Consider the following 26197-nt stretch of genomic DNA (forward strand, 5'->3'; position numbering starts at 1 on the left):
GCTCAGGTGGACCTTTTCTTTTCTGGAGGACCTTTTCTTTTCTGGAGGACCTTTTCTTTTCTGGAGGACCTGCTGAGGTGGACCTTTTCTTTTCTGGAGGACCTTTTCTTTTCTGGAGGACCTTTTCTTTTCCGTAGGACCTGCTGAGGTGGACCTTTTCTTTTCTGGAGGACCTGCTGAGGTGGACCTTTTCTTTTCTGGAGGACCTGATGAGGTGGACCTTTTCTTTTCTGGTGGACCTTTTCTTTTCTGGAGGACCTTTTCTTTTCTGGAGGACCTGCTGAGGTGGACCTTTTCTTTTCTGGAGGACCTTTTCTTTTCTGGAGGACCTTTTCTTTTCTGGAGGACCTGCTGAGGTGGACCTTTTCTTTTCTGGAGGACCTTTTCTTCTCTGGAGGACCTTTTCTTTTCTGGAGGACCTGCTGAGGTGGACCTTTTCTTTTCTGGAGGACCTTTTCTTTTCTGGAGGACCTGCTGAGGTGGACCTTTTCTTTTCTGGAGGACCTTTTATTTTCTGGAGGACCTTTTCTTTTCTGGAGGACCTGCTGAGGTGGACCTTTTCTTTTCTGGAGGACCTGATGAGGTGGACCTTTTCTTTTCTGGTGGACCTTTTCTTTTCTGGAGGACCTTTTCTTTTCTGGAGGACCTGCTGAGGTGGACCTTTTCTTTTCTGGAGGACCTTTTCTTTTCTGGAGGACCTTTTCTTTTCTGGAGGACCTGCTGAGGTGGACCTTTTCTTTTCTGGAGGACCTTTTCTTTTCTGGAGGACCTTTTCTTTTCCGTAGGACCTGCTGAGGTGGACCTTTTCTTTTCTGGAGGACCTGCTGAGGTGGACCTTTTCTTTTCTGGAGGACCTTTTCTTTTCTGGAGGACCTTTTCTTTTCTGGAGGACCTGCTGAGGTGGACCTTTTCTTTTCTGGAGGACCTGATAGGGTGGACCTTTTCTTTTCTGGTGGACCTTTTCTTTTCTGGAGGACCTTTTCTTTTCTGGAGGACCTGCTGAGGTGGACCTTTTCTTTTCTGGAGGACCTTTTCTTTTCTGGAGGACCTTTTCTTTTCTGGAGGACCTGCTGAGGTGGACCTTTTCTTTTCTGGAGGATCTGCTGAGGTGGACCTTTTCTTTTCTGGAGGACCTTGTCTTTTCTGGAGGACCTTTTCTTTTCTGGAGGACCCGCAGAGGTGGACCTTTTCTTTTCTGGAGGACCTTTTCTTTTCTGGAAGACCTTTTCTTTTCTGGAGGACCCGCTGAGGTGGACCTTCTCTTTTCTGGAGGACCCGCTGAGGTGGACCTTTTCTTTTCTGGAGGACCTGCTGAGGTGGACCTTTTCTTTTCTGGAGGACCTTTTCTTTTCTGGAGGACCTTTTCTTTTCTGGAGGACCTGCTGAGGTGGACCTTTTCTTTTCTGGAGGACCTGCTGAGGTGGACCTTTTCTTTTCTGGAGGACCTTTTCTTTTCTGGAGGACCTTTTCTTTTCTGGAGGACCTGCTGAGGTGGACCTTTTCTTTTCTGGAGGACCTTTTCTTTTCTGGAGGACCTTTTCTTTTCTGGAGGACCTGCTGAGGTGGACCTTTTCTTTTCTGGAGGACCTGCTGAGGTGGACCGTTTCTTTTCTGGAGGACCGTTTCTTTTCTGGAGGACCTTTTCTTTTCTGGAGGACCTGCTGAGGTGGACCTTTTCTTTTCTGGAGGACCTTTTCTTTTTTGGAGGACCTGCTGAGGTGGAACTTCTCTTTTGTGGAGGACCTGCTGAGGTGGACCTTTTCTTTTCTGGAGGACCTTTTCTTTTCTGGAGGACCTGCTGAGGTGGACCTTTTCTTTTCTGGTGGACCTTTTCTTTTCTGGAGGACCTTTTCTTTTCTGGAGGACCTGCTGAGGTGGACCTTTTCTTTTCTGGTGGACCTTTTCTTTTCTGGAGGACCTGCTGAGGTGGACCTTTTCTTTTCTGGAGGACCGTTTCTTTTCTGGAGGACCGTTTCTTTTCTGGAGGACCTGCTGAGGTGGACCTTTTCTTTTCTGGAGCACCTTTTCTTTTCTGGAGCACCTTTTGTTTTCTGGAGAACCTGCTGAGGTGGACCTTTTCTTTTCTGGAGGACCTGCTGAGGTGGACCTTTTTGTTTTCTGGAGGACCTTTTCTTTTCTGTAGGACCTGCTGAGGTGGACCTTTTCTTTTCTGGAGGACCTTTTCTTTTCTGTAGGACCTGCTGAGGTGGACCTTTTCTTTTCTGGGGGACCTGCTGATATGGACCTTTTCTTTTCTGGTGGACCTTTTCTTTTCTGGAGGACCTTTTCTTTTCTGGAGGACCTGCTGAGGTGGACCTTTTCTTTTCTGGAGGACCTTTTCTTTTCTGGAGGACCTTTTCTTTTGTGGAGGACCTGCTGAGGTGGACCTTTTCTTTTCTGGAGGACCTTTTCTTTTCTGGAGGACCTGCTGAGGTGGACCTTTTCTTTTCTGGAGGACCTTTTCTTTTCTGGAGGACCTTTTCTTTTCTGGAGGACCTGCTGAGGTGGACCTTTTCTTTTCTGGAGGACCTGATGAGGTGGACCTTTTCTTTTCTGGTGGACCTTTTCTTTTCTGGAGGACCTTTTCTTTTCTGGAGGACCTGCTCAGGTGGACCTTTTCTTTTCTGGAGGACCTTTTCTTTTCTGGAGGACCTTTTCTTTTCTGGAGGACCTGCTGAGGTGGACCTTTTCTTTTCTGGAGGACCTTTTCTTTTCTGGAGGACCTTTTCTTTTCCGTAGGACCTGCTGAGGTGGACCTATTCTTTTCTGGAGGACCTGATGAGGTGGACCTTTTCTTTTCTGGTGGACCTTTTCTTTTCTGGAGGACCTTTTCTTTTCTGGAGGACCTGCTGAGGTGGACCTTTTCTTTTCTGGAGGACCTTTTCTTTTCTGGAGGACCTTTTCTTTTCTGGAGGACCTGCTCAGGTGGACCTTTTCTTTTCTGGAGGACCTTTTCTTTTCTGGAGGACCTTTTCTTTTCTGGAGGACCTGCTGAGGTGGACCTTTTCTTTTCTGGAGGACCTTTTCTTTTCTGGAGGACCTGCTGAGGTGGACCTTTTCTTTTCTGGAGGACCTTTTCTTTTCTGGAGGACCTTTTCTTTTCTGGAGGACCTGCTGAGGTGGACCTTTTCTTTTCTGGAGGACCTGATGAGGTGGACCTTTTCTTTTCTGGTGGACCTTTTCTTTTCTGGAGGACCTTTTCTTTTCTGGAGGACCTGCTGAGGTGGACCTTTTCTTTTCTGGAGGACCTTTTCTTTTCTGGAGGACCTTTTCTTTTCTGGAGGACCTTTTCTTTTCTGGAGGACCTGCTGAGGTGGACCTTTTCTTTTCTGGAGGATCTGCTGAGGTGGACCTTTTCTTTTCTGGAGGACCTTGTCTTTTCTGGAGGACCTTTTCTTTTCTGGAGGACCCGCAGAGGTGGACCTTTTCTTTTCTGGAGGACCTTTTCTTTTCTGGAAGACCTTTTCTTTTCTGGAGGACCCGCTGAGGTGGACCTTCTCTTTTCTGGAGGACCCGCTGAGGTGGACCTTTTCTTTTCTGGAGGACCTGCTGAGGTGGACCTTTTCTTTTCTGGAGGACCTTTTTTTTTCTGGAGGACCTTTTCTTTTCTGGAGGACCTGCTGAGGTGGACCTTTTCTTTTCTGGTGGACCTTTTCTTTTCTGGAGGACCTGCTGTGGTGGACCTTTTCGTTTCTGGAGGACCTGCTGAGGTGGACCTTTTCTTTTCTGGAGGACCTTTTCTTTTCTGGAGGACCTTTTCGTTTCTGGAGGACCTGCTGAGGTGGACCTTTTCTTTTCTGGAGGACCTTTTCTTTTCTGGAGGACCTGCAGAGGTGGACCTTTTCTTTTCTGGAGGACCTTTTCTTTTCTGGAGGACCTGCTGAGGTGGACCTTTTCTTTTCTGGAGGACCTGCTGAGGTGGACCTTTTCTTTTCTGGAGGACCTTTTCTTTTCTGGAGGACCTTTTCTTTTCTGGAGGACCTGCTGAGGTGGACCTTTTCTTTTCTGGAGGACCTTTTCTTTTCTGGAGGACCTTTTCTTTTCTGGAGGACCTGCTGAGGTGGACCTTTTCTTTTCTGGAGGACCTGCTGAGGTGGACCGTTTCTTTTCTGGAGGACCGTTTCTTTTCTGGAGGACCTTTTCTTTTCTGGAGGACCTGCTGAGGTGGACCTTTTCTTTTCTGGAGGACCTTTTCTTTTTTGGAGGACCTGCTGAGGTGGAACTTCTCTTTTGTGGAGGACCTGCTGAGGTGGACCTTTTCTTTTCTGGAGGACCTTTTCTTTTCTGGAGGACCTTTTCTTTTCTGGAGGACCTGCTGAGGTGGACCTTTTCTTTTCTGGAGGACCTTTTCTTTTCTGGAGGACCTGCTGAGGTGGACCTTTTCTTTTCTGGAGGACCGTTTCTTTTCTGGAGGACCGTTTCTTTTCTGGAGGACCTGCTGAGGTGGACCTTTTCTTTTCTGGAGCACCTTTTCTTTTCTGGAGCACCTTTTGTTTTCTGGAGAACCTGCTGAGGTGGACCTTTTCTTTTCTGGAGGACCTGCTGAGGTGGACCTTTTTGTTTTCTGGAGGACCTTTTCTTTTCTGGAGGACCTGCTGAGGTGGACCTTTTCTTTTCTGGAGGACCTTTTCTTTTCGGGAGGACCTTTTCTTTTCCGTAGGACCTGCTGAGGTGGACCTTTTCTTTTCTGGAGGACCTTTTCTTTTCTGGAGGACCTTTTCTTTTCTGGAGGACCTGCTCAGGTGGACCTTTTCTTTTCTGGAGGACCTTTTCTTTTCTGGAGGACCTGCTCAGGTGGACCTTTTCTTTTCTGGAGGACCTTTTCTTTTCTGGAGGACCTTGTCTTTTCTGGAGGACCTGCTGAGGTGGACCTTTTCTTTTCTGGTGGACCTTTTCTTTTCTGGTGGACCTTTTCTTTTCTGGAGGACCTGCTGAGGTGGACCGTTTCTTTTCTGGAGGACCTTTTCTTTTCTGGAGGACCTTTTCTTTTCTGGAGGACCTGCTGAGGTGGACCTTTTCTTTTCTGGAGGACCTTTTCTTTTCTGGAGGACCTTTTCTTTTCTGGAGGACCTGCTGAGGTGGACCTTTTCTTTTCTGGAGGGCCTTTTCTTTTCTGGAGCACCTTTTCTTTTCTGGAGGACCTTTTCTTTTCTGGAGGACCTGCTGGGGTGGACCTTTTCTTTTCTGGAGGACCTTTTCTTTTCTGGAGGACCTTTTCTTTTCTGGAGCACCTTTTATTTTCTAGAGGACCTGCTGAGGTGGACCTTTTCTTTTCTGGAGGACCTGCTGAGGTGGACCTTTTTGTTTTCTGGAGGACCTTTTCTTTTCTGGAGGACCTTTTCTTTTCTGGAGGACCTTTTCTTTTCTGGAGGACCTGCTGAGGTGGACCTTTTCTTTTCTGGTGGACCTTTTCTTTTCTGGAGGACCTGATGAGGTGGACCTTTTCTTTTCTAAAGGACAGTTTCTTTTCTGGAGGACCTTTTCTTTTCTGGAGCACCTTTTCTTTTCTGGAGGACCTGCTGAGGTGGACCTTTTCTTTTCTGGAGGACCTTTTCTGGAGGACCTGCTGAGGTGGACCTTTTCTTTTCTGGAGGACCTTTTCTTTTCTGGAGGACCCGCAGAGGTGGACCTTTTCTTTTCTGGAGGACCTGCTGATGTGGACCTTTTCTTTTCTGGAGGACCTTTTCTGGAGGACCTGCTGAGGTGGACCTTTTCTTTTCTGGAGGGCCTTTTCTTTTCTGGAGCACCTTTTCTTTTCTGGAGGACCTTTTCTTTTCTGGAGGACCTGCTGGGGTGGACCTTTTCTTTTCTGGAGGACCTTTTCTTTTCTGGAGGACCTTTTCTTTTCTGGAGCACCTTTTATTTTCTAGAGGACCTGCTGAGGTGGACCTTTTCTTTTCTGGAGGACCTGCTGAGGTGGACCTTTTTGTTTTCTGGAGGACCTTTTCTTTTCTGGAGGACCTTTTCTTTTCTGGAGGACCTTTTCTTTTCTGGAGGACCTGCTGAGGTGGACCTTTTCTTTTCTGGTGGATCTTTTCTTTTCTGGAGGACCTGATGAGGTGGACCTTTTCTTTTCTAAAGGACAGTTTCTTTTCTGGAGGACCTTTTCTTTTCTGGAGGACCTTTTCTTTTCTGGAGGACCTGCTGAGGTGGACCTTTTCTTTTCTGGAGGACCTTTTCTTTTCTGGAGGACCTTTTCTTTTCTGGAGGACCTGCTGAGGTGGACCTTTTCTTTTCTGGAGGACCTGCTGAGGTGGACCGTTTCTTTTCTGGAGGACCGTTTCTTTTCTGGAGGACCTTTTCTTTTCTGGAGGACCTGCTGAGGTGGACCTTTTCTTTTCTGGAGGACCTTTTCTTTTTTGGAGGACCTGCTGAGGTGGAACTTCTCTTTTGTGGAGGACCTGCTGAGGTGGACCTTTTCTTTTCTGGAGGACCTTTTCTTTTCTGGAGGACCTGCTGAGGTGGACCTTTTCTTTTCTGGTGGACCTTTTCTTTTCTGGAGGACCTTTTCTTTTCTGGAGGACCTGCTGAGGTGGACCTTTTCTTTTCTGGTGGACCTTTTCTTTTCTGGAGGACCTGCTGAGGTGGACCTTTTCTTTTCTGGAGGACCGTTTCTTTTCTGGAGGACCGTTTCTTTTCTGGAGGACCTGCTGAGGTGGACCTTTTCTTTTCTGGAGCACCTTTTCTTTTCTGGAGCACCTTTTGTTTTCTGGAGAACCTGCTGAGGTGGACCTTTTCTTTTCTGGAGGACCTGCTGAGGTGGACCTTTTTGTTTTCTGGAGGACCTTTTCTTTTCTGTAGGACCTGCTGAGGTGGACCTTTTCTTTTCTGGAGGACCTTTTCTTTTCTGTAGGACCTGCTGAGGTGGACCTTTTCTTTTCTGGAGGACCTGCTGATATGGACCTTTTCTTTTCTGGTGGACCTTTTCTTTTCTGGAGGACCTTTTCTTTTCTGGAGGACCTGCTGAGGTGGACCTTTTCTTTTCTGGAGGACCTTTTCTTTTCTGGAGGACCTTTTCTTTTGTGGAGGACCTGCTGAGGTGGACCTTTTCTTTTCTGGAGGACCTTTTCTTTTCTGGAGGACCTGCTGAGGTGGACCTTTTCTTTTCTGGAGGACCTTTTCTTTTCTGGAGGACCTTTTCTTTTCTGGAGGACCTGCTGAGGTGGACCTTTTCTTTTCTGGAGGACCTGATGAGGTGGACCTTTTCTTTTCTGGTGGACCTTTTCTTTTCTGGAGGACCTTTTCTTTTCTGGAGGACCTGCTCAGGTGGACCTTTTCTTTTCTGGAGGACCTTTTCTTTTCTGGAGGACCTTTTCTTTTCTGGAGGACCTGCTGAGGTGGACCTTTTCTTTTCTGGAGGACCTTTTCTTTTCTGGAGGACCTTTTCTTTTCCGTAGGACCTGCTGAGGTGGACCTATTCTTTTCTGGAGGACCTGATGAGGTGGACCTTTTCTTTTCTGGTGGACCTTTTCTTTTCTGGAGGACCTTTTCTTTTCTGGAGGACCTGCTGAGGTGGACCTTTTCTTTTCTGGAGGACCTTTTCTTTTCTGGAGGACCTTTTCTTTTCTGGAGGACCTGCTCAGGTGGACCTTTTCTTTTCTGGAGGACCTTTTCTTTTCTGGAGGACCTTTTCTTTTCTGGAGGACCTGCTGAGGTGGACCTTTTCTTTTCTGGAGGACCTTTTCTTTTCTGGAGGACCTGCTGAGGTGGACCTTTTCTTTTCTGGAGGACCTTTTCTTTTCTGGAGGACCTTTTCTTTTCTGGAGGACCTGCTGAGGTGGACCTTTTCTTTTCTGGAGGACCTGATGAGGTGGACCTTTTCTTTTCTGGTGGACCTTTTCTTTTCTGGAGGACCTTTTCTTTTCTGGAGGACCTGCTGAGGTGGACCTTTTCTTTTCTGGAGGACCTTTTCTTTTCTGGAGGACCTTTTCTTTTCTGGAGGACCTTTTCTTTTCTGGAGGACCTGCTGAGGTGGACCTTTTCTTTTCTGGAGGATCTGCTGAGGTGGACCTTTTCTTTTCTGGAGGACCTTGTCTTTTCTGGAGGACCTTTTCTTTTCTGGAGGACCCGCAGAGGTGGACCTTTTCTTTTCTGGAGGACCTTTTCTTTTCTGGAAGACCTTTTCTTTTCTGGAGGACCCGCTGAGGTGGACCTTCTCTTTTCTGGAGGACCCGCTGAGGTGGACCTTTTCTTTTCTGGAGGACCTGCTGAGGTGGACCTTTTCTTTTCTGGAGGACCTTTTTTTTTCTGGAGGACCTTTTCTTTTCTGGAGGACCTGCTGAGGTGGACCTTTTCTTTTCTGGTGGACCTTTTCTTTTCTGGAGGACCTGCTGTGGTGGACCTTTTCGTTTCTGGAGGACCTGCTGAGGTGGACCTTTTCTTTTCTGGAGGACCTTTTCTTTTCTGGAGGACCTTTTCGTTTCTGGAGGACCTGCTGAGGTGGACCTTTTCTTTTCTGGAGGACCTTTTCTTTTCTGGAGGACCTGCAGAGGTGGACCTTTTCTTTTCTGGAGGACCTTTTCTTTTCTGGAGGACCTGCTGAGGTGGACCTTTTCTTTTCTGGAGGACCTGCTGAGGTGGACCTTTTCTTTTCTGGAGGACCTTTTCTTTTCTGGAGGACCTTTTCTTTTCTGGAGGACCTGCTGAGGTGGACCTTTTCTTTTCTGGAGGACCTTTTCTTTTCTGGAGGACCTTTTCTTTTCTGGAGGACCTGCTGAGGTGGACCTTTTCTTTTCTGGAGGACCTGCTGAGGTGGACCGTTTCTTTTCTGGAGGACCGTTTCTTTTCTGGAGGACCTTTTCTTTTCTGGAGGACCTGCTGAGGTGGACCTTTTCTTTTCTGGAGGACCTTTTCTTTTTTGGAGGACCTGCTGAGGTGGAACTTCTCTTTTGTGGAGGACCTGCTGAGGTGGACCTTTTCTTTTCTGGAGGACCTTTTCTTTTCTGGAGGACCTTTTCTTTTCTGGAGGACCTGCTGAGGTGGACCTTTTCTTTTCTGGAGGACCTTTTCTTTTCTGGAGGACCTGCTGAGGTGGACCTTTTCTTTTCTGGAGGACCGTTTCTTTTCTGGAGGACCGTTTCTTTTCTGGAGGACCTGCTGAGGTGGACCTTTTCTTTTCTGGAGCACCTTTTCTTTTCTGGAGCACCTTTTGTTTTCTGGAGAACCTGCTGAGGTGGACCTTTTCTTTTCTGGAGGACCTGCTGAGGTGGACCTTTTTGTTTTCTGGAGGACCTTTTCTTTTCTGGAGGACCTGCTGAGGTGGACCTTTTCTTTTCTGGAGGACCTTTTCTTTTCGGGAGGACCTTTTCTTTTCCGTAGGACCTGCTGAGGTGGACCTTTTCTTTTCTGGAGGACCTTTTCTTTTCTGGAGGACCTTTTCTTTTCTGGAGGACCTGCTCAGGTGGACCTTTTCTTTTCTGGAGGACCTTTTCTTTTCTGGAGGACCTGCTCAGGTGGACCTTTTCTTTTCTGGAGGACCTTTTCTTTTCTGGAGGACCTTGTCTTTTCTGGAGGACCTGCTGAGGTGGACCTTTTCTTTTCTGGTGGACCTTTTCTTTTCTGGTGGACCTTTTCTTTTCTGGAGGACCTGCTGAGGTGGACCGTTTCTTTTCTGGAGGACCTTTTCTTTTCTGGAGGACCTTTTCTTTTCTGGAGGACCTGCTGAGGTGGACCTTTTCTTTTCTGGAGGACCTTTTCTTTTCTGGAGGACCTTTTCTTTTCTGGAGGACCTGCTGAGGTGGACCTTTTCTTTTCTGGAGGGCCTTTTCTTTTCTGGAGCACCTTTTCTTTTCTGGAGGACCTTTTCTTTTCTGGAGGACCTGCTGGGGTGGACCTTTTCTTTTCTGGAGGACCTTTTCTTTTCTGGAGGACCTTTTCTTTTCTGGAGCACCTTTTATTTTCTAGAGGACCTGCTGAGGTGGACCTTTTCTTTTCTGGAGGACCTGCTGAGGTGGACCTTTTTGTTTTCTGGAGGACCTTTTCTTTTCTGGAGGACCTTTTCTTTTCTGGAGGACCTTTTCTTTTCTGGAGGACCTGCTGAGGTGGACCTTTTCTTTTCTGGTGGACCTTTTCTTTTCTGGAGGACCTGATGAGGTGGACCTTTTCTTTTCTAAAGGACAGTTTCTTTTCTGGAGGACCTTTTCTTTTCTGGAGCACCTTTTCTTTTCTGGAGGACCTGCTGAGGTGGACCTTTTCTTTTCTGGAGGACCTTTTCTGGAGGACCTGCTGAGGTGGACCTTTTCTTTTCTGGAGGACCTTTTCTTTTCTGGAGGACCCGCAGAGGTGGACCTTTTCTTTTCTGGAGGACCTGCTGATGTGGACCTTTTCTTTTCTGGAGGACCTTTTCTGGAGGACCTGCTGAGGTGGACCTTTTCTTTTCTGGAGGGCCTTTTCTTTTCTGGAGCACCTTTTCTTTTCTGGAGGACCTTTTCTTTTCTGGAGGACCTGCTGGGGTGGACCTTTTCTTTTCTGGAGGACCTTTTCTTTTCTGGAGGACCTTTTCTTTTCTGGAGCACCTTTTATTTTCTAGAGGACCTGCTGAGGTGGACCTTTTCTTTTCTGGAGGACCTGCTGAGGTGGACCTTTTTGTTTTCTGGAGGACCTTTTCTTTTCTGGAGGACCTTTTCTTTTCTGGAGGACCTTTTCTTTTCTGGAGGACCTGCTGAGGTGGACCTTTTCTTTTCTGGTGGACCTTTTCTTTTCTGGAGGACCTGATGAGGTGGACCTTTTCTTTTCTAAAGGACAGTTTCTTTTCTGGAGGACCTTTTCTTTTCTGGAGCACCTTTTCTTTTCTGGAGGACCTGCTGAGGTGGACCTTTTCTTTTCTGGAGGACCTTTTCTGGAGGACCTGCTGAGGTGGACCTTTTCTTTTCTGGAGGACCTTTTCTTTTCTGGAGGACCCGCAGAAATGGACCTTTTCTTTTCTGGAGGACCTGCTGATGTGGACCTTTTCTTTTCTGGTGGACCTTTTCTTTTCTGGAGGACCTGCTGAGGTGGACATTTTCTTTTCTGGAGGACCTGCTGAGGTGGACCTTTTCTTTTCTGGAGGACCTTTTCTTTTCTGGAGGACCTGCTGTGGTGGACCTTTTCTTTTCTGGAGGACCTTTTCTTTTCTGGAGGACCTTTTCTTTTCTGGAGGACCTGCTGAGGTGGACCTTTTCTTTTCTGGAAAACCTTTTCTTTTCTGGAGGACCTGCTGAGGTGGACCTTTTCTTTTCTGGAGGACCTTTTCTTTTCTGGAGGACCTGCTGAGGTGGACCTTTTCTTTTCTGGAGGATCTTTTCTTTTCTGGAGGACCTTTTCTTTTCCGTAGGACCTGCTGAGGTGGACCTTTTCTTTTCTGGAGGACCTGCTGAGGTGGACCTTTTCTTTTCTGGAGGACCTTTTCTTTTCTGGAGGACCTTTTCTTTTCTGGAGGACCTTTTCTTTTCTGGAGGACCTGCTGAGGTGGACCTTTTCTTTTCTGGAGGACCTGATGAGGTGGACCTTTTCTTTTCTGGTGGACCTTTTCTTTTCTGGAGGACCTTTTCTTTTCCGTAGGACCTGCTGAGGTGGACCTTTTCTTTTCTGGAGGACCTTTTCTTTTCTGGAGGACCTTTTCTTTTCTGGAGGACCTGCTGAGGTGGACCTTTTCTTTTCTGGAGGACCTTTTCTTTTCTGGAGGACCTTTTCTTTTGTGGAGGACATGCTGAGGTGGACCTTTTCTTTTCTGGAGGACCTTTTCTTTTCTGGAGGACCTGCTGAGGTGGACCTTTTCTTTTCTGGAGGACCTTTTCTTTTCTGGAGGACCTTTTCTTTTCTGGAGGACCTGCTGAGGTGGACCTTTTCTTTTCTGGAGGACCTGATGAGGTGGACCTTTTCTGTTCTGGTGGACCTTTTCTTTTCTGGAGGACCTTTTCTTTTCTGGAGGACCTGCTCAGGTGGACCTTTTCTTTTCTGGAGGACCTTTTCTTTTCTGGAGGACCTTTTCTTTTCTGGAGGACCTGCTGAGGTGGACCTTTTCTTTTCTGGAGGACCTTTTCTTTTCGGGAGGACCTTTTCTTTTCCGTAGGACCTGCTGAGGTGGACCTTTTCTTTTCTGGAGGACCTGCTGAGGTGGACCTTTTCTTTTCTGGAGGACCTGATGAGGTGGACCTTTTCTTTTCTGGTGGACCTTTTCTTTTCTGGAGGACCTTTTCTTTTCTGGAGGACCTGCTGAGGTGGACCTTTTCTTTTCTGGAGGACCTTTTCTTTTCTGGAGGACCTTTTCTTTTCTGGAAGACCTGCTGAGGTGGACCTTTTCTTTTCTGGAGGACCTTTTCTTTTCTGGAGGACCTTTTCTTTTCTGGAGGACCTGCTGAGGTGGACCTTTTCTTTTCTGCAGGACCTTTTCTTTTCTGGAGGACCTGCTGAGGTGGACCTTTTCTTTTCTGGAGGACCTTTTTTTTTCTGGAGGACCTTTTCTTTTCTGGAGGACCTGCTGAGGTGGACCTTTTCTTTTCTGGAGGACCTGATGAGGTGGACCTTTTCTTTTCTGGAGGACCTTTTCTTTTCTGGAGGACCTTTTCTTTTCTGGAGGACCTGCTCAGGTGGACCTTTTCTTTTCTGGAGGACCTTTTCTTTTCTGGAGGACCTTTTCTTTTCTGGAGGACCTGCTGAGGTGGACCTTTTCTTTTCTGGAGGACCTTTTCTTTTCGGGAGGACCTTTTCTTTTCCGTAGGACCTGCTGAGGTGGACCTTTTCTTTTCTGGAGGACCTGCTGAGGTGGACCTTTTCTTTTCTGGAGGACCTGATGAGGTGGACCTTTTCTTTTCTGGTGGACCTTTTCTTTTCTGGAGGACCTTTTCTTTTCTGGAGGACCTGCTGAGGTGGACCTTTTCTTTTCTGGAGGACCTTTTCTTTTCTGGAGGACCTTTTCTTTTCTGGAGGACCTGCTGAGGTGGACCTTTTCTTTTCTGGAGGACCTTTTCTTTTCTGGAGGACCTTTTCTTTTCTGGAGGACCTTTTCTTTTCTGGAGGACCTGCTGAGGTGGACCTTTTCTTTTCTGGAGGATCTGCTGAGGTGGACCTTTTCTTTTCTGGTGGACCTTTTCTTTTCTGGAGGACCTTTTCTTTTCTGGAGGACCTGCTGAGGTGGACCTTTTCTTTTCTGGAGGACCTTTTCTTTTCTGGAGGACCTTTTCTTTTCCGTAGGACCTGCTGAGGTGGACCTTTTCTTTTCTGGAGGACCTGATGAGGTGGACCTTTTCTTTTCTGGTGGACCTTTTCTTTTCTGGAGGACCTTTTCTTTTCTGGAGGACCTGCTGAGGTGGACCTTTTCTTTTCTGGAGGACCTTTTCTTTTCTGGAGGACCTTTTCTTTTCTGGAGGACCTGCTGAGGTGGACCTTTTCTTTTCTGGAGGATCTGCTGAGGTGGACCTTTTCTTTTCTGGAGGACCTTGTCTTTTCTGGAGGACCTTTTCTTTTCTGGAGGACCCGCAGAGGTGGACCTTTTCTTTTCTGGAGGACCTGCTGATGTGGACCTTTTCTTTTCTGGTGGACCTTTTCTTTTCTGGAGGACCTGCTGAGGTGGACCTTTTCTTTTCTGGAGGACCTGCTGAGGTGGACCTTTTCTTTTCTGGAGGACCTTTTCTTTTCTGGAGGACCTGCTGTGGTGGACCTTTTCTTTTCTGGAGGACCTTTTCTTTTCTGGAGGACCTTTTCTTTTCTGGAGGACCTGCTGAGGTGGACCTTTTCTTTTCTGGAAAACCTTTTCTTTTCTGGAGGACCTGCTGAGGTGAACCTTTTCTTTTCTGGAGGACCTTTTCTTTTCTGGAGGACCTGCTGAGGTGGACCTTTTCTTTTCTGGAGGATCTTTTCTTTTCTGGAGGACCTTTTCTTTTCCGTAGGACCTGCTGAGGTGGACCTTTTCTTTTCTGGAGGACCTGCTGAGGTGGACCTTTTCTTTTCTGGAGGACCGTTTCTTTTCTGGAGGACCTTTTCTTTTCTGGAGGACCTTTTCTTTTCTGGAGGACCTGCTGAGGTGGACCTTTTCTTTTCTGGAGGACCTGATGAGGTGGACCTTTTCTTTTCTGGTGGACCTTTTCTTTTCTGGAGGACCTTTTCTTTTCTGGAGGACCTGCTGAGGTGGACCTTTTCTTTTCTGGAGGACCTTTTCTTTTCTGGAGGACCTTTTCTTTTCTGGAGGACCTGCTGAGGTGGACCTTTTCTTTTCTGGAGGACCTTTTCTTTTCTGGAGGACCTTTTCTTTTGTGGAGGACCTGCTGAGGTGGACCTTTTCTTTTCTGGAGGACCTTTTCTTTTCTGGAGGACCTGCTGAGGTGGACCTTTTCTTTTCTGGAGGACCTTTTCTTTTCTGGAGGACCTTTTCTTTTCTGGAGGACCTGCTGAGGTGGACCTTTTCTTTTCTGGAGGACCTGATGAGGTGGACCTTTTCTTTTCTGGTGGACCTTTTCTTTTCTGGAGGACCTTTTCTTTTCTGGAGGACCTGCTCAGGTGGACCTTTTCTTTTCTGGAGGACCTTTTCTTTTCTGGTGGACCTTTTCTTTTCTGGAGGACCTGCTGAGGTGGACCTTTTCTTTTCTGGAGGACCTTTTCTTTTCTGGAGGACCTTTTCTTTTCCGTAGGACCTGCTGAGGTGGACCTTTTCTTTTCTGGAGGACCTGCTGAGGTGGACCTTTTCTTTTCTGGAGGACCTGATGAGGTGGACCTTTTCTTTTCTGGTGGACCTTTTCTTTTCTGGAGGACCTTTTCTTTTCTGGAGGACCTGCTGAGGTGGACCTTTTCTTTTCTGGAGGACCTTTTCTTTTCTGGAGGACCTGCTGAGGTGGACCTTTTCTTTTCTGGAGGACCTTTTCTTCTCTGGAGGACCTTTTCTTTTCTGGAGGACCTGCTGAGGTGGACCTTTTCTTTTCTGGAGGACCTTTTCTTTTCTGGAGGACCTGCTGAGGTGGACCTTTTCTTTTCTGGAGGACCTTTTATTTTCTGGAGGACCTTTTCTTTTCTGGAGGACCTGCTGAGGTGGACCTTTTCTTTTCTGGAGGACCTGCTGAGGTGGACCTTTTCTTTTCTGGTGGACCTTTTCTTTTCTGGAGGACCTTTTCTTTTCTGGAGGACCTGCTGAGGTGGACCTTTTCTTTTCTGGAGGACCTTTTCTTTTCTGGAGGACCTTTTCTTTTCTGGAGGACCTGCTGAGGTGGACCTTTTCTTTTCTGGAGGACCTTTTCTTTTCTGGAGGACCTTTTCTTTTCCGTAGGACCTGCTGAGGTGGACCTTTTCTTTTCTGGAGGACCTGCTGAGGTGGACCTTTTCTTTTCTGGAGGACCTTTTCTTTTCTGGAGGACCTTTTCTTTTCTGGAGGACCTGCTGAGGTGGACCTTTTCTTTTCTGGAGGACCTGATAGGGTGGACCTTTTCTTTTCTGGTGGACCTTTTCTTTTCTGGAGGACCTTTTCTTTTCTGGAGGACCTGCTGAGGTGGACCTTTTCTTTTCTGGAGGACCTTTTCTTTTCTGGAGGACCTTTTCTTTTCTGGAGGACCTTTTCTTTTCTGGAGGACCTGCTGAGGTGGACCTTTTCTTTTCTGGAGGATCTGCTGAGGTGGACCTTTTCTTTTCTGGAGGACCTTGTCTTTTCTGGAGGACCTTTTCTTTTCTGGAGGACCCGCAGAGGTGGACCTTTTCTTTTCTGGAGGACCTTTTCTTTTCTGGAAGACCTTTTCTTTTCTGGAGGACCCGCTGAGGTGGACCTTCTCTTTTCTGGAGGACCCGCTGAGGTGGACCTTTTCTTTTCTGGAGGACCTGCTGAGGTGGACCTTTTCTTTTCTGGAGGACCTTTTCTTTTCTGGAGGACCTTTTCTTTTCTGGAGGACCTGCTGAGGTGGACCTTTTCTTTTCTGGTGGACCTTTTCTTTTCTGGAGGACCTGCTGTGGTGGACCTTTTCGTTTCTGGAGGACCTGCTGAGGTGGACCTTTTCTTTTCTGGAGGACCTTTTCTTTTCTGGAGGACCTTTTCGTTTCTGGAGGACCTGCTGAGGTGGACCTTTTCTTTTCTGGAGGACCTGCTGAGGTGGACCTTTTCTTTTCTGGAGGACCTTTTCTTTTCTGGAGGACCTGCAGAGGTGGACCTTTTCTTTTCTGGAGGACCTTTTCTTTTCTGGAGGACCTGCTGAGGTGGACCTTTTCTTTTCTGGAGGACCTTTTCTTTTCTGGAGGACCTTTTCTTTTCTGGAGGACCTGCTGAGGTGGACCTTTTCTTTTCTGGAGGACCTTTTCTTTTCTGGAGGACCTTTTCTTTTCTGGAGGACCTGCTGAGGTGGACCTTTTCTTTTCTGGAGGACCTGCTGAGGTGGACCGTTTCTTTACTGGAGGACCGTTTCTTTTCTGGAGGACCTTTTCTTTTCTGGAGGACCTGCTGAGGTGGACCTTTTCTTTTCTGGAGGACCTTTTCTTTTTTGGAGGACCTGCTGAGGTGGAACTTCTCTTTTGTGGAGGACCTGCTGAGGTGGACCTTTTCTTTTCTGGAGGACCTTTTCTTTTCTGGAGGACCTGCTGAGGTGGACCTTTTCTTTTCTGGAGCACCTTTTCTTTTCAGGAGGACCTTTTCTTTTCTGGAGGACCTGCTGAGGTGGACCTTTTCTTTTCTGGAGGACCGTTTCTTTTCTGGAGGACCGTTTCTTTTCTGGAGGACCTGCTGAGGTGGACCTTTTCTTTTCTGGAGCACCTTTTCTTTTCTGGAGCACCTTTTGTTTTCTGGAGAACCTGCTGAGGTGGACCTTTTCTTTTCTGGAGGACCTGCTGAGGTGGACCTTTTTGTTTTCTGGAGGACCTTTTCTTTTCTGTAGGACCTGCTGAGGTGGACCTTTTCTTTTCTGGAGGACCTTTTCTTTTCTGTAGGACCTGCTGAGGTGGACCTTTTCTTTTCTGGAGGACCTGCTGATGTGGACCTTTTCTTTTCTGGTGGACCTTTTCTTTTCTGGAGGACCTTTTCTTTTCTGGAGGACCTGCTGAGGTGGACCTTTTCTTTTCTGGAGGACCTGATGAGGTGGACCTTTTCTTTTCTGGTGGACCTTTTCTTTTCTGGAGGACCTTTTCTTTTCTGGAGGACCTGCTCAGGTGGACCTTTTCTTTTCTGGAGGACCTTTTCTTTTCTGGAGGACCTTTTCTTTTCTGGAGGACCTGCTGAGGTGGACCTTTTCTTTTCTGGAGGACCTTTTCTTTTCTGGAGGACCTTTTCTTTTCCGTAGGACCTGCTGAGGTGGACCTTTTCTTTTCTGGAGGACCTGATGAGGTGGACCTTTTCTTTTCTGGTGGACCTTTTCTTTTCTGGAGGACCTTTTCTTTTCTGGAGGACCTGCTGAGGTGGACCTTTTCTTTTCTGGAGGACCTTTTCTTTTCTGGAGGACCTTTTCTTTTCTGGAGGACCTGCTGAGGTGGACCTTTTCTTTTCTGGAGGACCTTTTCTTTTCTGGAGGACCTTTTCTTTTCTGGAGGACCTGCTGAGGTGGACCTTTTCTTTTCTGGAGGACCTTTTCTTTTCTGGAGGACCTGCTGAGGTGGACCTTTTCTTTTCTGGAGGACCTTTTCTTTTCTGGAGGACCTTTTCTTTTCTGGAGGACCTGCTGAGGTGGACCTTTTCTTTTCTGGAGGACCTGATGAGGTGGACCTTTTCTTTTCTGGTGGACCTTTTCTTTTCTGGAGGACCTTTTCTTTTCTGGAGGACCTGCTGAGGTGGACATTTTCTTTTCTGGAGGACCTTTTCTTTTCTGGAGGACCTTTTCTTTTCTGGAGGACCTTTTCTTTTCTGGAGGACCTGCTGAGGTGGACCTTTTCTTTTCTGGAGGATCTGCTGAGGTGGACCTTTTCTTTTCTGGAGGACCTTGTCTTTTCTGGAGGACCTTTTCTTTTCTGGAGGACCCGCAGAGGTGGACCTTTTCTTTTCTGGAGGACCTTTTCTTTTCTGGAAGACCTTTTCTTTTCTGGAGGACCCGCTGAGGTGGACCTTCTCTTTTCTGGAGGACCCGCTGAGGTGGACCTTTTCTTTTCTGGAGGACCTGCTGAGGTGGACCTTTTCTTTTCTGGAGGACCTTTTCTTTTCTGGAGGACCTTTTCTTTTCTGGAGGACCTGCTGAGGTGGACCTTTTCTTTTCTGGTGGACCTTTTCTTTTCTGGAGGACCTGCTGTGGTGGACCTTTTCGTTTCTGGAGGACCTGCTGAGGTGGACCTTTTCTTTTCTGGAGGACCTTTTCTTTTCTGGAGGACCTTTTCGTTTCTGGAGGACCTGCTGAGGTGGACCTTTTCTTTTCTGGAGGACCTGCTGAGGTGGACCTTTTCTTTTCTGGAGGACCTTTTCTTTTCTGGAGGACCTGCAGAGGTGGACCTTTTCTTTTCTGGAGGACCTTTTCTTTTCTGGAGGACCTGCTGAGGTGGACCTTTTCTTTTCTGGAGGACCTGCTGAGGTGGACCTTTTCTTTTCTGGAGGACCTTTTCTTTTCTGGAGGACCTTTTCTTTTCTGGAGGACCTGCTGAGGTGGACCTTTTCTTTTCTGGAGGACCTTTTCTTTTCGGGAGGACCTTTTCTTTTCCGTAGGACCTGCTGAGGTGGACCTTTTCTTTTCTGGAGGACCTGCTGAGGTGGACCTTTTCTTTTCTGGAGGACCTGATGAGGTGGACCTTTTCTTTTCTGGTGGACCTTTTCTTTTCTGGAGGACCTTTTCTTTTCTGGAGGACCTGCTGAGGTGGACCTTTTCTTTTCTGGAGGACCTTTTCTTTTCTGGAGGACCTTTTCTTTTCTGGAAGACCTGCTGAGGTGGACCTTTTCTTTTCTGGAGGACCTTTTCTTTTCTGGAGGACCTTTTCTTTTCTGGAGGACCTGCTGAGGTGGACCTTTTCTTTTCTGCAGGACCTTTTCTTTTCTGGAGGACCTGCTGAGGTGGACCTTTTCTTTTCTGGAGGACCTTTTTTTTTCTGGAGGACCTTTTCTTTTCTGGAGGACCTGCTGAGGTGGACCTTTTCTTTTCTGGAGGACCTGATGAGGTGGACCTTTTCTTTTCTGGAGGACCTTTTCTTTTCTGGAGGACCTTTTCTTTTCTGGAGGACCTGCTCAGGTGGACCTTTTCTTTTCTGGAGGACCTTTTCTTTTCTGGAGGACCTTTTCTTTTCTGGAGGACCTGCTGAGGTGGACCTTTTCTTTTCTGGAGGACCTTTTCTTTTCGGGAGGACCTTTTCTTTTCCGTAGGACCTGCTGAGGTGGACCTTTTCTTTTCTGGAGGACCTGCTGAGGTGGACCTTTTCTTTTCTGGAGGACCTGATGAGGTGGACCTTTTCTTTTCTGGTGGACCTTTTCTTTTCTGGAGGACCTTTTCTTTTCTGGAGGACCTGCTGAGGTGGACCTTTTCTTTTCTGGAGGACCTTTTCTTTTCTGGAGGACCTTTTCTTTTCTGGAGGACCTGCTGAGGTGGACCTTTTCTTTTCTGGAGGACCTTTTCTTTTCTGGAGGACCTTTTCTTTTCTGGAGGACCTTTTCTTTTCTGGAGGACCTGCTGAGGTGGACCTTTTCTTTTCTGGAGGATCTGCTGAGGTGGACCTTTTCTTTTCTGGTGGACCTTTTCTTTTCTGGAGGACCTTTTCTTTTCTGGAGGACCTGCTGAGGTGGACCTTTTCTTTTCTGGAGGACCTTTTCTTTTCTGGAGGACCTTTTCTTTTCCGTAGGACCTGCTGAGGTGGACCTTTTCTTTTCTGGAGGACCTGATGAGGTGGACCTTTTCTTTTCTGGTGGACCTTTTCTTTTCTGGAGGACCTTTTCTTTTCTGGAGGACCTGCTGAGGTGGACCTTTTCTTTTCTGGAGGACCTTTTCTTTTCTGGAGGACCTTTTCTTTTCTGGAGGACCTGCTGAGGTGGACCTTTTCTTTTCTGGAGGATCTGCTGAGGTGGACCTTTTCTTTTCTGGAGGACCTTGTCTTTTCTGGAGGACCTTTTCTTTTCTGGAGGACCCGCAGAGGTGGACCTTTTCTTTTCTGGAGGACCTGCTGATGTGGACCTTTTCTTTTCTGGTGGACCTTTTCTTTTCTGGAGGACCTGCTGAGGTGGACCTTTTCTTTTCTGGAGGACCTGCTGAGGTGGACCTTTTCTTTTCTGGAGGACCTTTTCTTTTCTGGAGGACCTGCTGTGGTGGACCTTTTCTTTTCTGGAGGACCTTTTCTTTTCTGGAGGACCTTTTCTTTTCTGGAGGACCTGCTGAGGTGGACCTTTTCTTTTCTGGAAAACCTTTTCTTTTCTGGAGGACCTGCTGAGGTGAACCTTTTCTTTTCTGGAGGACCTTTTCTTTTCTGGAGGACCTGCTGAGGTGGACCTTTTCTTTTCTGGAGGATCTTTTCTTTTCTGGAGGACCTTTTCTTTTCCGTAGGACCTGCTGAGGTGGACCTTTTCTTTTCTGGAGGACCTGCTGAGGTGGACCTTTTCTTTTCTGGAGGACCGTTTCTTTTCTGGAGGACCTTTTCTTTTCTGGAGGACCTTTTCTTTTCTGGAGGACCTGCTGAGGTGGACCTTTTCTTTTCTGGAGGACCTGATGAGGTGGACCTTTTCTTTTCTGGTGGACCTTTTCTTTTCTGGAGGACCTTTTCTTTTCTGGAGGACCTGCTGAGGTGGACCTTTTCTTTTCTGGAGGACCTTTTCTTTTCTGGAGGACCTTTTCTTTTCTGGAGGACCTGCTGAGGTGGACCTTTTCTTTTCTGGAGGACCTTTTCTTTTCTGGAGGACCTTTTCTTTTGTGGAGGACCTGCTGAGGTGGACCTTTTCTTTTCTGGAGGACCTTTTCTTTTCTGGAGGACCTGCTGAGGTGGACCTTTTCTTTTCTGGAGGACCTTTTCTTTTCTGGAGGACCTTTTCTTTTCTGGAGGACCTGCTGAGGTGGACCTTTTCTTTTCTGGAGGACCTGATGAGGTGGACCTTTTCTTTTCTGGTGGACCTTTTCTTTTCTGGAGGACCTTTTCTTTTCTGGAGGACCTGCTCAGGTGGACCTTTTCTTTTCTGGAGGACCTTTTCTTTTCTGGTGGACCTTTTCTTTTCTGGAGGACCTGCTGAGGTGGACCTTTTCTTTTCTGGAGGACCTTTTCTTTTCTGGAGGACCTTTTCTTTTCCGTAGGACCTGCTGAGGTGGACCTTTTCTTTTCTGGAGGACCTGCTGAGGTGGACCTTTTCTTTTCTGGAGGACCTGATGAGGTGGACCTTTTCTTTTCTGGTGGACCTTTTCTTTTCTGGAGGACCTTTTCTTTTCTGGAGGACCTGCTGAGGTGGACCTTTTCTTTTCTGGAGGACCTTTTCTTTTCTGGAGGACCTGCTGAGGTGGACCTTTTCTTTTCTGGAGGACCTTTTCTTCTCTGGAGGACCTTTTCTTTTCTGGAGGACCTGCTGAGGTGGACCTTTTCTTTTCTGGAGGACCTTTTCTTTTCTGGAGGACCTGCTGAGGTGGACCTTTTCTTTTCTGGAGGACCTTTTATTTTCTGGAGGACCTTTTCTTTTCTGGAGGACCTGCTGAGGTGGACCTTTTCTTTTCTGGAGGACCTGCTGAGGTGGACCTTTTCTTTTCTGGTGGACCTTTTCTTTTCTGGAGGACCTTTTCTTTTCTGGAGGACCTGCTGAGGTGGACCTTTTCTTTTCTGGAGGACCTTTTCTTTTCTGGAGGACCTTTTCTTTTCTGGAGGACCTGCTGAGGTGGACCTTTTCTTTTCTGGAGGACCTTTTCTTTTCTGGAGGACCTTTTCTTTTCCGTAGGACCTGCTGAGGTGGACCTTTTCTTTTCTGGAGGACCTGCTGAGGTGGACCTTTTCTTTTCTGGAGGACCTTTTCTTTTCTGGAGGACCTTTTCTTTTCTGGAGGACCTGCTGAGGTGGACCTTTTCTTTTCTGGAGGACCTGATAGGGTGGACCTTTTCTTTTCTGGTGGACCTTTTCTTTTCTGGAGGACCTTTTCTTTTCTGGAGGACCTGCTGAGGTGGACCTTTTCTTTTCTGGAGGACCTTTTCTTTTCTGGAGGACCTTTTCTTTTCTGGAGGACCTTTTCTTTTCTGGAGGACCTGCTGAGGTGGACCTTTTCTTTTCTGGAGGATCTGCTGAGGTGGACCTTTTCTTTTCTGGAGGACCTTGTCTTTTCTGGAGGACCTTTTCTTTTCTGGAGGACCCGCAGAGGTGGACCTTTTCTTTTCTGGAGGACCTTTTCTTTTCTGGAAGACCTTTTCTTTTCTGGAGGACCCGCTGAGGTGGACCTTCTCTTTTCTGGAGGACCCGCTGAGGTGGACCTTTTCTTTTCTGGAGGACCTGCTGAGGTGGACCTTTTCTTTTCTGGAGGACCTTTTCTTTTCTGGAGGACCTTTTCTTTTCTGGAGGACCTGCTGAGGTGGACCTTTTCTTTTCTGGTGGACCTTTTCTTTTCTGGAGGACCTGCTGTGGTGGACCTTTTCGTTTCTGGAGGACCTGCTGAGGTGGACCTTTTCTTTTCTGGAGGACCTTTTCTTTTCTGGAGGACCTTTTCGTTTCTGGAGGACCTGCTGAGGTGGACCTTTTCTTTTCTGGAGGACCTGCTGAGGTGGACCTTTTCTTTTCTGGAGGACCTTTTCTTTTCTGGAGGACCTGCAGAGGTGGACCTTTTCTTTTCTGGAGGACCTTTTCTTTTCTGGAGGACCTGCTGAGGTGGACCTTTTCTTTTCTGGAGGACCTTTTCTTTTCTGGAGGACCTTTTCTTTTCTGGAGGACCTGCTGAGGTGGACCTTTTCTTTTCTGGAGGACCTTTTCTTTTCTGGAGGACCTTTTCTTTTCTGGAGGACCTGCTGAGGTGGACCTTTTCTTTTCTGGAGGACCTGCTGAGGTGGACCGTTTCTTTACTGGAGGACCGTTTCTTTTCTGGAGGACCTTTTCTTTTCTGGAGGACCTGCTGAGGTGGACCTTTTCTTTTCTGGAGGACCTTTTCTTTTTTGGAGGACCTGCTGAGGTGGAACTTCTCTTTTGTGGAGGACCTGCTGAGGTGGACCTTTTCTTTTCTGGAGGACCTTTTCTTTTCTGGAGGACCTGCTGAGGTGGACCTTTTCTTTTCTGGAGCACCTTTTCTTTTCAGGAGGACCTTTTCTTTTCTGGAGGACCTGCTGAGGTGGACCTTTTCTTTTCTGGAGGACCGTTTCTTTTCTGGAGGACCGTTTCTTTTCTGGAGGACCTGCTGAGGTGGACCTTTTCTTTTCTGGAGCACCTTTTCTTTTCTGGAGCACCTTTTGTTTTCTGGAGAACCTGCTGAGGTGGACCTTTTCTTTTCTGGAGGACCTGCTGAGGTGGACCTTTTTGTTTTCTGGAGGACCTTTTCTTTTCTGTAGGACCTGCTGAGGTGGACCTTTTCTTTTCTGGAGGACCTTTTCTTTTCTGTAGGACCTGCTGAGGTGGACCTTTTCTTTTCTGGAGGACCTGCTGATGTGGACCTTTTCTTTTCTGGTGGACCTTTTCTTTTCTGGAGGACCTTTTCTTTTCTGGAGGACCTGCTGAGGTGGACCTTTTCTTTTCTGGAGGACCTGATGAGGTGGACCTTTTCTTTTCTGGTGGACCTTTTCTTTTCTGGAGGACCTTTTCTTTTCTGGAGGACCTGCTCAGGTGGACCTTTTCTTTTCTGGAGGACCTTTTCTTTTCTGGAGGACCTTTTCTTTTCTGGAGGACCTGCTGAGGTGGACCTTTTCTTTTCTGGAGGACCTTTTCTTTTCTGGAGGACCTTTTCTTTTCCGTAGGACCTGCTGAGGTGGACCTTTTCTTTTCTGGAGGACCTGATGAGGTGGACCTTTTCTTTTCTGGTGGACCTTTTCTTTTCTGGAGGACCTTTTCTTTTCTGGAGGACCTGCTGAGGTGGACCTTTTCTTTTCTGGAGGACCTTTTCTTTTCTGGAGGACCTTTTCTTTTCTGGAGGACCTGCTGAGGTGGACCTTTTCTTTTCTGGAGGACCTTTTCTTTTCTGGAGGACCTTTTCTTTTCTGGAGGACCTGCTGAGGTGGACCTTTTCTTTTCTGGAGGACCTTTTCTTTTCTGGAGGACCTGCTGAGGTGGACCTTTTCTTTTCTGGAGGACCTTTTCTTTTCTGGAGGACCTTTTCTTTTCTGGAGGACCTGCTGAGGTGGACCTTTTCTTTTCTGGAGGACCTGATGAGGTGGACCTTTTCTTTTCTGGTGGACCTTTTCTTTTCTGGAGGACCTTTTCTTTTCTGGAGGACCTGCTGAGGTGGACATTTTCTTTTCTGGAGGACCTTTTCTTTTCTGGAGGACCTTTTCTTTTCTGGAGGACCTTTTCTTTTCTGGAGGACCTGCTGAGGTGGACCTTTTCTTTTCTGGAGGATCTGCTGAGGTGGACCTTTTCTTTTCTGGAGGACCTTGTCTTTTCTGGAGGACCTTTTCTTTTCTGGAGGACCCGCAGAGGTGGACCTTTTCTTTTCTGGAGGACCTTTTCTTTTCTGGAAGACCTTTTCTTTTCTGGAGGACCCGCTGAGGTGGACCTTCTCTTTTCTGGAGGACCCGCTGAGGTGGACCTTTTCTTTTCTGGAGGACCTGCTGAGGTGGACCTTTTCTTTTCTGGAGGACCTTTTCTTTTCTGGAGGACCTTTTCTTTTCTGGAGGACCTGCTGAGGTGGACCTTTTCTTTTCTGGTGGACCTTTTCTTTTCTGGAGGACCTGCTGTGGTGGACCTTTTCGTTTCTGGAGGACCTGCTGAGGTGGACCTTTTCTTTTCTGGAGGACCTTTTCTTTTCTGGAGGACCTTTTCGTTTCTGGAGGACCTGCTGAGGTGGACCTTTTCTTTTCTGGAGGACCTGCTGAGGTGGACCTTTTCTTTTCTGGAGGACCTTTTCTTTTCTGGAGGACCTGCAGAGGTGGACCTTTTCTTTTCTGGAGGACCTTTTCTTTTCTGGAGGACCTGCTGAGGTGGACCTTTTCTTTTCTGGAGGACCTGCTGAGGTGGACCTTTTCTTTTCTGGAGGACCTTTTCTTTTCTGGAGGACCTTTTCTTTTCTGGAGGACCTGCTGAGGTGGACCTTTTCTTTTCTGGAGGATCTGCTGAGGTGGACCTTTTCTTTTCTGGAGGACCTTGTCTTTTCTGGAGGACCTTTTCTTTTCTGGAGGACCCGCAGAGGTGGACCTTTTCTTTTCTGGAGGACCTTTTCTTTTCTGGAAGACCTTTTCTTTTCTGGAGGACCCGCTGAGGTGGACCTTCTCTTTTCTGGAGGACCCGCTGAGGTGGACCTTTTCTTTTCTGGAGGACCTGCTGAGGTGGACCTTTTCTTTTCTGGAGGACCTTTTCTTTTCTGGAGGACCTTTTCTTTTCTGGAGGACCTGCTGAGGTGGACCTTTTCTTTTCTGGTGGACCTTTTCTTTTCTGGAGGACCTGCTGTGGTGGACCTTTTCGTTTCTGGAGGACCTGCTGAGGTGGACCTTTTCTTTTCTGGAGGACCTTTTCTTTTCTGGAGGACCTTTTCGTTTCTGGAGGACCTGCTGAGGTGGACCTTTTCTTTTCTGGAGGACCTTTTCTTTTCTGGAGGACCTGCAGAGGTGGACCTTTTCTTTTCTGGAGGACCTTTTCTTTTCTGGAGGACCTGCTGAGGTGGACCTTTTCTTTTCTGGAGGACCTGCAGAGGTGGACCTTTTCTTTTCTGGAGGACCTTTTCTTTTCTGGAGGACCTGCTGAGGTGGACCTTTTCTTTTCTGGAGGACCTGCTGAGGTGGACCTTTTCTTTTCTGGAGGACCTTTTCTTTTCTGGAGGACCTTTTCTTTTCTGGAGGACCTGCTGAGGTGGACCGTTTCTTTTCTGGAGGACCGTTTCTTTTCTGGAGGACCTTTTCTTTTCTGGAGGACCTGCTGAGGTGGACCTTTTCTTTTCTGGAGGACCTTTTCTTTTTTGGAGGACCTGCTGAGGTGGAACTTCTCTTTTGTGGAGGACCTGCTGAGGTGGAGCTTTTCTTTTCTGGAGGACCTTTTCTTTTCTGGAGGACCTGCTGAGGTGGACCTTTTCTTTTCTGGTGGACCTTTTCTTTTCTGGAGGACCTTTTCTTTTCTGGAGGACCTGCTGAGGTGGACCTTTTCTTTTCTGGTGGACCTTTTCTTTTCTGGAGGACCTGCTGAGGTGGACCTTTTCTTTTCTGGAGGACCGTTTCTTTTCTGGAGGACCGTTTCTTTTCTGGAGGACCTGCTGAGGTGGACCTTTTCTTTTCTG

This window comes from Chlamydotis macqueenii, chromosome W, assembly GCF_036417535.1.
Source record: "Chlamydotis macqueenii isolate bChlMac1 chromosome W, bChlMac1.mat, whole genome shotgun sequence".
Lineage (NCBI taxonomy): Eukaryota > Metazoa > Chordata > Aves > Otidiformes > Otididae > Chlamydotis > Chlamydotis macqueenii.